At 41.7% G+C, this 7,020-nt stretch overlaps 1 long non-coding RNA gene across 1 annotated transcript; it reads left to right on the forward strand.

Moving 5' to 3' along the window:
- The first annotated feature begins 2,104 nt into the window (after positions 1 to 2,104).
- LOC116755807 lies at positions 2,105 to 6,790 on the forward strand. The gene is made up of 4 exons (XR_004350470.1): positions 2,105 to 2,222; positions 3,376 to 3,515; positions 5,413 to 5,486; positions 6,304 to 6,790. It is a non-coding gene; the product is annotated as an uncharacterized LOC116755807 (long non-coding RNA).
- Positions 6,791 to 7,020: the final 230 nt, after the last annotated feature.

Genomic DNA, 7,020 nt, shown 5'->3' on the forward strand with positions numbered 1-7,020 from the left:
GGTAGCAGTAGTATCATACTAGTAAAACACTAGAAACAGTGTTACAGTAGTACTCGTAGAAGTAACAGTATTGAAGCAGAGCACAGAGCAGTAATAGTAGTAGTATTTGCTAGGCACCAGACATGGGCCCTTGCACTCAAGGAGCTCTTACTCCCCCAGATTCTTTGACTGTCCAAGATGAAAGTGGGCTTTGGGGGTCATCTAGTGCCCAGCCCACATTATAGAGGTGAGAACACTAAGGTCAAGAAAAGTGAAGCGACCCACGTGAGATCACTTGGAGTTAATGTCAGAGTTTGGGCTCAAATTCTTGTCCCCTCACTCTCCCCCCAGTACTCTTTCCACTGGACCATAGGGCCACTTGTAGGTCACTTACAATCTCCTCTTACCAACTACCCACTCACACCCACCCAAATCCACTTTCCTCCAACCCATGAGAAAGCTGAAGTCCCCCAAACAAGTCATGCTCTCTGCTACCTTTGTGTTTTTACACATGCTGTTCCCTCTACCTTAGAGACACTACCTCTCTGCTCATCTCAGTAACTCCTATTCATCTTTGGTACTTATCTTCTCTTTAAAATGTTTCCTAAGAGCTCCTTCCATCCTGGTTCCCAGGCTGCATTAGAGCAGCCTTTTTTTTTTCTTCTATAATTCCTTACAACAAGGTTTATCCTAGCATTTATTATACAGAGTTTGAATCCATTTTTTAGATACCGGCATTATTATAAGTAGTTTACAAATAGTAATTCTTTTAATTTTCGTAAGAACTCCTATGAAGTTCTTTAAATGTATTTGTCTTATCTGTTTTCCAGTCCACTTGCTTGTTCCATAAATAATTAGGGAGCCCCCACTATGGCCACGTGTTAGACCCATATCTGTGAACAAGGTATCATTGCTTCTGTTCTCAAGGAGCTAACAGTCTAATGGGAGAGGCAGGCAAGGAAGCAGCTAATTACAATACAAGATACTAAGTTTTATGATAGGAGGGGCCCCGAGAGCATATGGAAGGCGAGTAGACCCACGTTGGGCAGGGTGTCGGAGAAGGCTTCCTGGGACATGTGACATCTAGGTTTGGGCTTGAAGAGCGGGCTACTTGGATGGAGGAAAGTTGTAAAAATGTTCTAGGGCGGAAAGAGGTGCATGATGGAAAGACAGAAGGAGAACACAGGCAGGAAAAGCTGGGGAGTGGAACGGGGAGTAGTACCAGGAGAGAAGGGCTGCCAAAGCTGAACTGGAGAGGTGGGGTGGTCAGCAGGGCAGGGCTAGCGTCAGAGCCCAGGGGCTCCTGAGGAAGGGGTGCCAGCTCATTTACTACCATGTTCGTCATACCCAGCACAACATCTAACACAGAGTAAGTACTTAGTAAGTATTTGGCAAATGATCGCTTGAACGAACAAGTTGTGGATAAAGAGCTGAATGCTCTTAGGAATTCGGAGCAACTCCTTCTGTTTCTTTTTTTTAAGGATTTCTACTATTTGAGCAGGACAATTTCATCCCCAAATCCAGTTTCATGGAGCCAGACTGGGGACATGTGTTTGGTGTTTTATAGATGGAGGAAAAAAAGGGCAGATTCCAGAGAAGCATGAAGCTGAGCCCAAGTGATAAGAGAAATGACTAGAGAAGAAACAATAGCAGAAGAAACTTTCTGAAAATGCAAGTACATAAGTCATCCTATAGCTATGCTGTCCTGATTAGAAACCCAAAATAGAAAAGAACTATTTTCTTTTGTGCTAATATTTCATCATAACTGGTAGTTCAACACCCCGGGGAGCCTGGAGTTTGTAGTTCTCTGAGCTGGGAGCTGGAAAGACTGACCTCAGAGCACTACCGTGTAGCCAGATCTCGGGAAAAAACATAGCATTGAGTGTGGGCTTCCAGAAGCCTAAGGAAACCTCTTGTCCCAGCACAGGGTTTCAAGGAGGAGACAAGGCTCCCGTAGGGGGTCAGCTAACAGAAGAAAGAAACTACTGAAGCGTACAGTCATACCAGGCATGGGGCCAGACCTCGAGTAGCCCTGGGGGTCACTGGCTAAGGACTAGGAGGTCAGGGCTCTGCCAATCAGTCATTTACGCAGCATCCTCTGTGCCTGTGACAGTACTTAGTCAGCTGAGACCGCAGTCCCTGTTCAACACTCAGTGACATGGTGGGTAGAAAGACAAGAGGCCCTACAGACATGAAGATGTACCTCAAATGCTGGTCCTACCATTACGCATGGCTTATCCAAGGTAAATCTTCCTATCTTGTCTGGAAATTTTTTAAAAAAAGAAAGAAAGGATGGAAGGAAGGAGGGAAGGAAGAAAGGGAGGGAGGGAGGGAGGGAGGGAGGGAGGGAAGCAGGAAGGAAAGTGAGGGAGGGAGGGAGGAGGGAGAAAGAGAGAGAAGAAAGGAAGAAAGAAAGAAAGAAAGAAAGAAAGAAAGAAAGAAAGAAAGAAAGAAAGAAAGGGAGAGAGAGAGAGAAAGAAAGGAAGGAAGGAAGGAAGAAAGGGAGGGAGGGACGGAGGGAGGGAGGGAAAGTGAGGGACGGAGGGAGGAGGGAGAAAGAGAGAGAAGAAAGAAAGAAAGAAAGAAAGAGAGAAAGAGAGAGAAAGAAAGAAAGGAAGGGAGGAAGGAAGGAAGGGAGGGAGGGAGGGAAGCAGGAAGGAAAGTGAGGGAGGGAGGGAGGAGGGAGAAAGAGAGAGAAGAAAGAAAGAGAAAGAAAGAAAGAAAGAGAGAGAGAAAGAAAGAAAGGAAGGAAGGAAGGAAGGAGGAAAGGGAGAAAGAGAAAAAACAGAAAAATGCTGCTGTAAGAACTAAATGAAATCACCTATTTAAGGCACAATTCCTTGCACGCAACATGACTTCATTAAATATTAGTGCCCTTCCTTATACTTGCTCACTGTCAACATAAGGGCTTTTTAAAGTTCCCTTGTTACTCAGTTCGGAGGTTCCAAAATTTGTACAAATGCACATAAATTAGCTCTACTCTTGTCCCCAAATGAATAAGGATTTAATAAACAGAGTATTCAGGGACTTGCCCATGTTTGGAGGGCAAAGGAGGAACATATGCTCTTGGTGGACGCACACGCTCACCTGGAAGGGTCTTAACGACTGCACCTTGCATTGCTGGAAAAACCATTAATATTTTTCAGTTTAAACTTGGAAAAATCAGAATCAGGTCTAGAAGATAGGATTGGGGTCAGTCATGCCTAAATGAAAATCTCAGTTCTACCTGTTACCATCGTGTGGTTCTGACAGTGTTATTTAATCTCTGAAACCCCATTTCCTTTGCCATAAATGAAGATAATATCTATACCTCATAAGGTTTAAATATTAGAAGATATCACATATATGAAATTGTCTAATACAGGAGGTGCTCATCAACTTCCTTCCTTCATTCAGTCATTCGTGTGGCAAATAGGCATCAAGCACCCGCAACGTGCCCGGAGGTACCCTAGGGACCTGTGATGCAGTGGTGAGCTGAATAATGCCTCTGCCCTCATGAAGGCTTGACTCCAGTAGAGAAGACGGGCAATAAAAAGGTAAGCAAAGATTTCTCCCAGCCATAAAGTGTGCTATGAAGGAAAGGAAGTAGAGCAATAGGACGAACAGTGGTAAGAGTGATGGTGCTGGAAATAAGCACAAGATTTTTTCCCCTTTGCTCACACGGCTCTTGTCCTTTTGAATTCCAAACTCTCCCACCCTCTAATCCTGGCCTCCAGGAAGCATGAATAAGAGGTTATAGTCTGCTGAACTGAGTCATCTGACATCTTTTAAATAAAGTAGTAGACGCCAATAGAAGAGTGCATGGTCAACAGGACGGACAGTTTGGGTGTCTCTTTGGAGACCCTTGGAGACTCACAGCTATGCGGTCTCCAGGCTTGTCATAGCTGACATGACAGAGGCAACTCTGGGGGAATGAGACCTCCCCCCAAAGGAGGCCGTCCTCAATAATGCCATCTTTGTTGCCGCATCTTTGTTACATCGGCGACCTTGTTCTGAGCTGGGTCCAAGTCTGGAAAGAAGGGAACAGCCAGCTGTGAAAAGATCAATTTGTTTCCAATCCACTTTTTCTTACTGTCAGAGAGGCTGGCTCCCCACATTGACTGGGTCTGTCAGGGACAGATGCCAAGTAGGGCACAGACTGAAGAAACACCCCCTGTTCCCACTGAAGCAGGAGCATTCAGCCTTCTGAGCAGAGTCTGTGGCATTAGCCACCACCCAGCTGTATTGGTTTGGGAAGAGACACAGGTTGGAGTAGTCAAGAGAGATGCCTCATTTCTAATTCAAAACTGTAACTATTTAAATCCTCCCCTTCTTCACATTTGAAAATACCCAGTGTTAGCTGGATGCGGGAGAGACAGTGCTCCCATACACCATGATTAGGAGTAACCTCTAAATTGATGTAACCTCTTTAGAGACCCATTTGGCAGTATTTATGGAAACTGAAAGTTTGTTATTAGCAGTCCATTTCCAGGAATTCATCCTTCAGATAAATTCTCAGAAGTGCACCAAGATGAACGCAGGAGGATGTTTATTGCAGCACTGTTTGAACTAGTAAACATTTGGAATCAGCTGAATATTATGCTGTAGTTAAAAAGAACGGGATACATGTAGATTTATGTGGAGAGAGGTCCACAAGAAAAAGGAGTAAAGCAAAATGTAATTTTCTATGTACAGTAAAATCCATGTTATATATAAAGTTAACCCCTCTATCAATGTATACATCCTGCCGTACTTCTGCTTATACTTCTGTCTAGTCCCACCCCACTCCCAAGATGGGATCTCACATGGCAAAAGGACTCCTGCCATAGGTAGATGGAAGAATAAGAGGTCTTGCAGACCTCTAGTAACTTTACTCTGTAGGTCTGTTTTCCTGGGCCAGGGTGAAGTGGACTCAGTAGCCAGACAGGTGATAATTTGCTTAGGTGGTTTATGATTTTTTCTGAGCTCCGTATGAACGGGCAACTAAAACCATACTGTCAGTATTTTCAGGTTTTCAGTCTCTTCATGATGGATGACCCACTTCCTTCTTTCAACAAACAGCACAGAGAACAAATGTAAAGGAACCTAAAAACTCCCTAAACGAAAACAACAGTTCATATTGGCACAACCAGAATTTGCTCCCTTTTAGCTCTAAAACATCCAAAAGTTTTTCTAGCTGCAAATGTTACCGAGTTTATGGTGAGCACCAAATATTGAAGAAAAAAATAAGTAATTCTGCCCATCCTGCCACTGGCGAGCTGTGGAATTTTGATCAAGCTTCAGCTGGGCTTCAGCTTCTCCCTGGGCTTCAGCTGTCCCTGTGGTACCTATGACAGGGACTATGTATACTCAGATCAACTCAAGGACAGCAAATACAGAGCACCGGTATCACTTCTCTCCTTGCCTCCTCCAACAGGCATGATTAATCATCACTCACACCATTCCTTCCTACAGATCCTCTGAATCCTTCTTGATACACAAGGGCTACATAAGCAGTTACTCACAATTAATCCAAGTTGATATAAAAGGTAAGCCTTAATCACCTTCTCCAGACTACATGATCTCTGAAGTTTATTCCAGATTTGACATTCTGTTTCCATAATTCAAGGATCCATTTGAATCCTAGCTCATTCATGAAGTCAAGCTAGATTGCTAAAACACAAGTCAGTTTTTCCCACTTCTGAGTTATAGAATCTGGTTCATATAATTCAATATGGACTTGACTTCTGGCTGCTCTGCATTCCTGTCTTATTGTTGATACCTGTACAACTATGCTGCCTCTCTGGGGAGACTGAATATAATTATTATAATTAGAGAAAAGATACCCCATATAGCAATTTTCAAACTGCTATGCACTGTACAGCCAGAGGTACCCAAGGATTTTCCCAGGGCTCCAGCTGGCAGATAGCTTTAGGGAAATTTTCAGATTCTCAGCTTCCATTTTCACTATTTCTCAAGAATCTGAGGATAAAGAGGCTCCTTTTATAAATGCCTTTCTCCCACTTTACAAAAGGAAGCCAGCAGCCTCACTCATCTTGAGCTGCCTTAGGGTATAAAAATCTCCAGGGCACCAAATAAAAGTACAATTCACAATTCTGTTTTAACTGTTGAGAAAGTGAGTGACTAATGATCCAGTAATAAATCATTTTGCGAATCAGATGACTTCCAGTGCTTTGGTTACAACAAAACTGGAGGGGAATCTAATTAAAGCATCAGTTGAGAATTCATTTAAAAATGCCTTTTTGATGATTATCCCTAGGTAATTTTGGCATACAACCTGGTAGGTGGTCATAACCCTGCTCTAACAAAAATCCTCCTTTCTCATTTATTTCTTTCTGTGAATAGGTTTCTCAGTGACTACAACCAAACAATGAAAACAAGGAGTAGAATTTATATAATACCAGCTCATGTTAGCAATAATAAATATTTAACAGATATATGATCTAATTGAAACAAATTCATCTCATTCAGAGAAACATTTCTAGGTAAGCTTTGTTTCATGTCATAAATATTTATCAAAATTTCAAAAAATATATAGCGAATTGATCAGTTGAGTACTTCTAACAATTGCTACGACAATTCTATCCAGAGGAAATCATTTTGTGCTAGAACATTATACTTACAGAACATTAAAGAAATTTTAATATTCATTTATATACATGTTTTGTTTCAGAGGAATATAGTAACATGATCACTGAAAGACTTTCAAGTACAAAACACATACTAGATTAGGATAAACTTCTGTGGAGGAAATGTAATGGAAATACACATTTAAGGAGAAAAAGGAACTACATAAATTTTCAATTGTTAAGGAAGATCTTATTCATATATTTTTAATGGGTAGGTGATAGTATCAAATCACCATGCAATGTAGATTTCATTAAACCTATTTAAAACAGTGATATTACAGTTTTATTTTTAAATGACTATATTTTTAATATACTTGAAGTTATATTGTTTGCAGCTATTTAAATGTACAATAAAAACATCGGTCGACTTTAAAAGGTACATAGTTTTCCAAGATTATTTTAGGGGTACAAAAGCAAACTCTTAAAGACTACT

This window comes from Phocoena sinus, chromosome 6, assembly GCF_008692025.1.
Source record: "Phocoena sinus isolate mPhoSin1 chromosome 6, mPhoSin1.pri, whole genome shotgun sequence".
NCBI lineage: Eukaryota > Metazoa > Chordata > Mammalia > Artiodactyla > Phocoenidae > Phocoena > Phocoena sinus.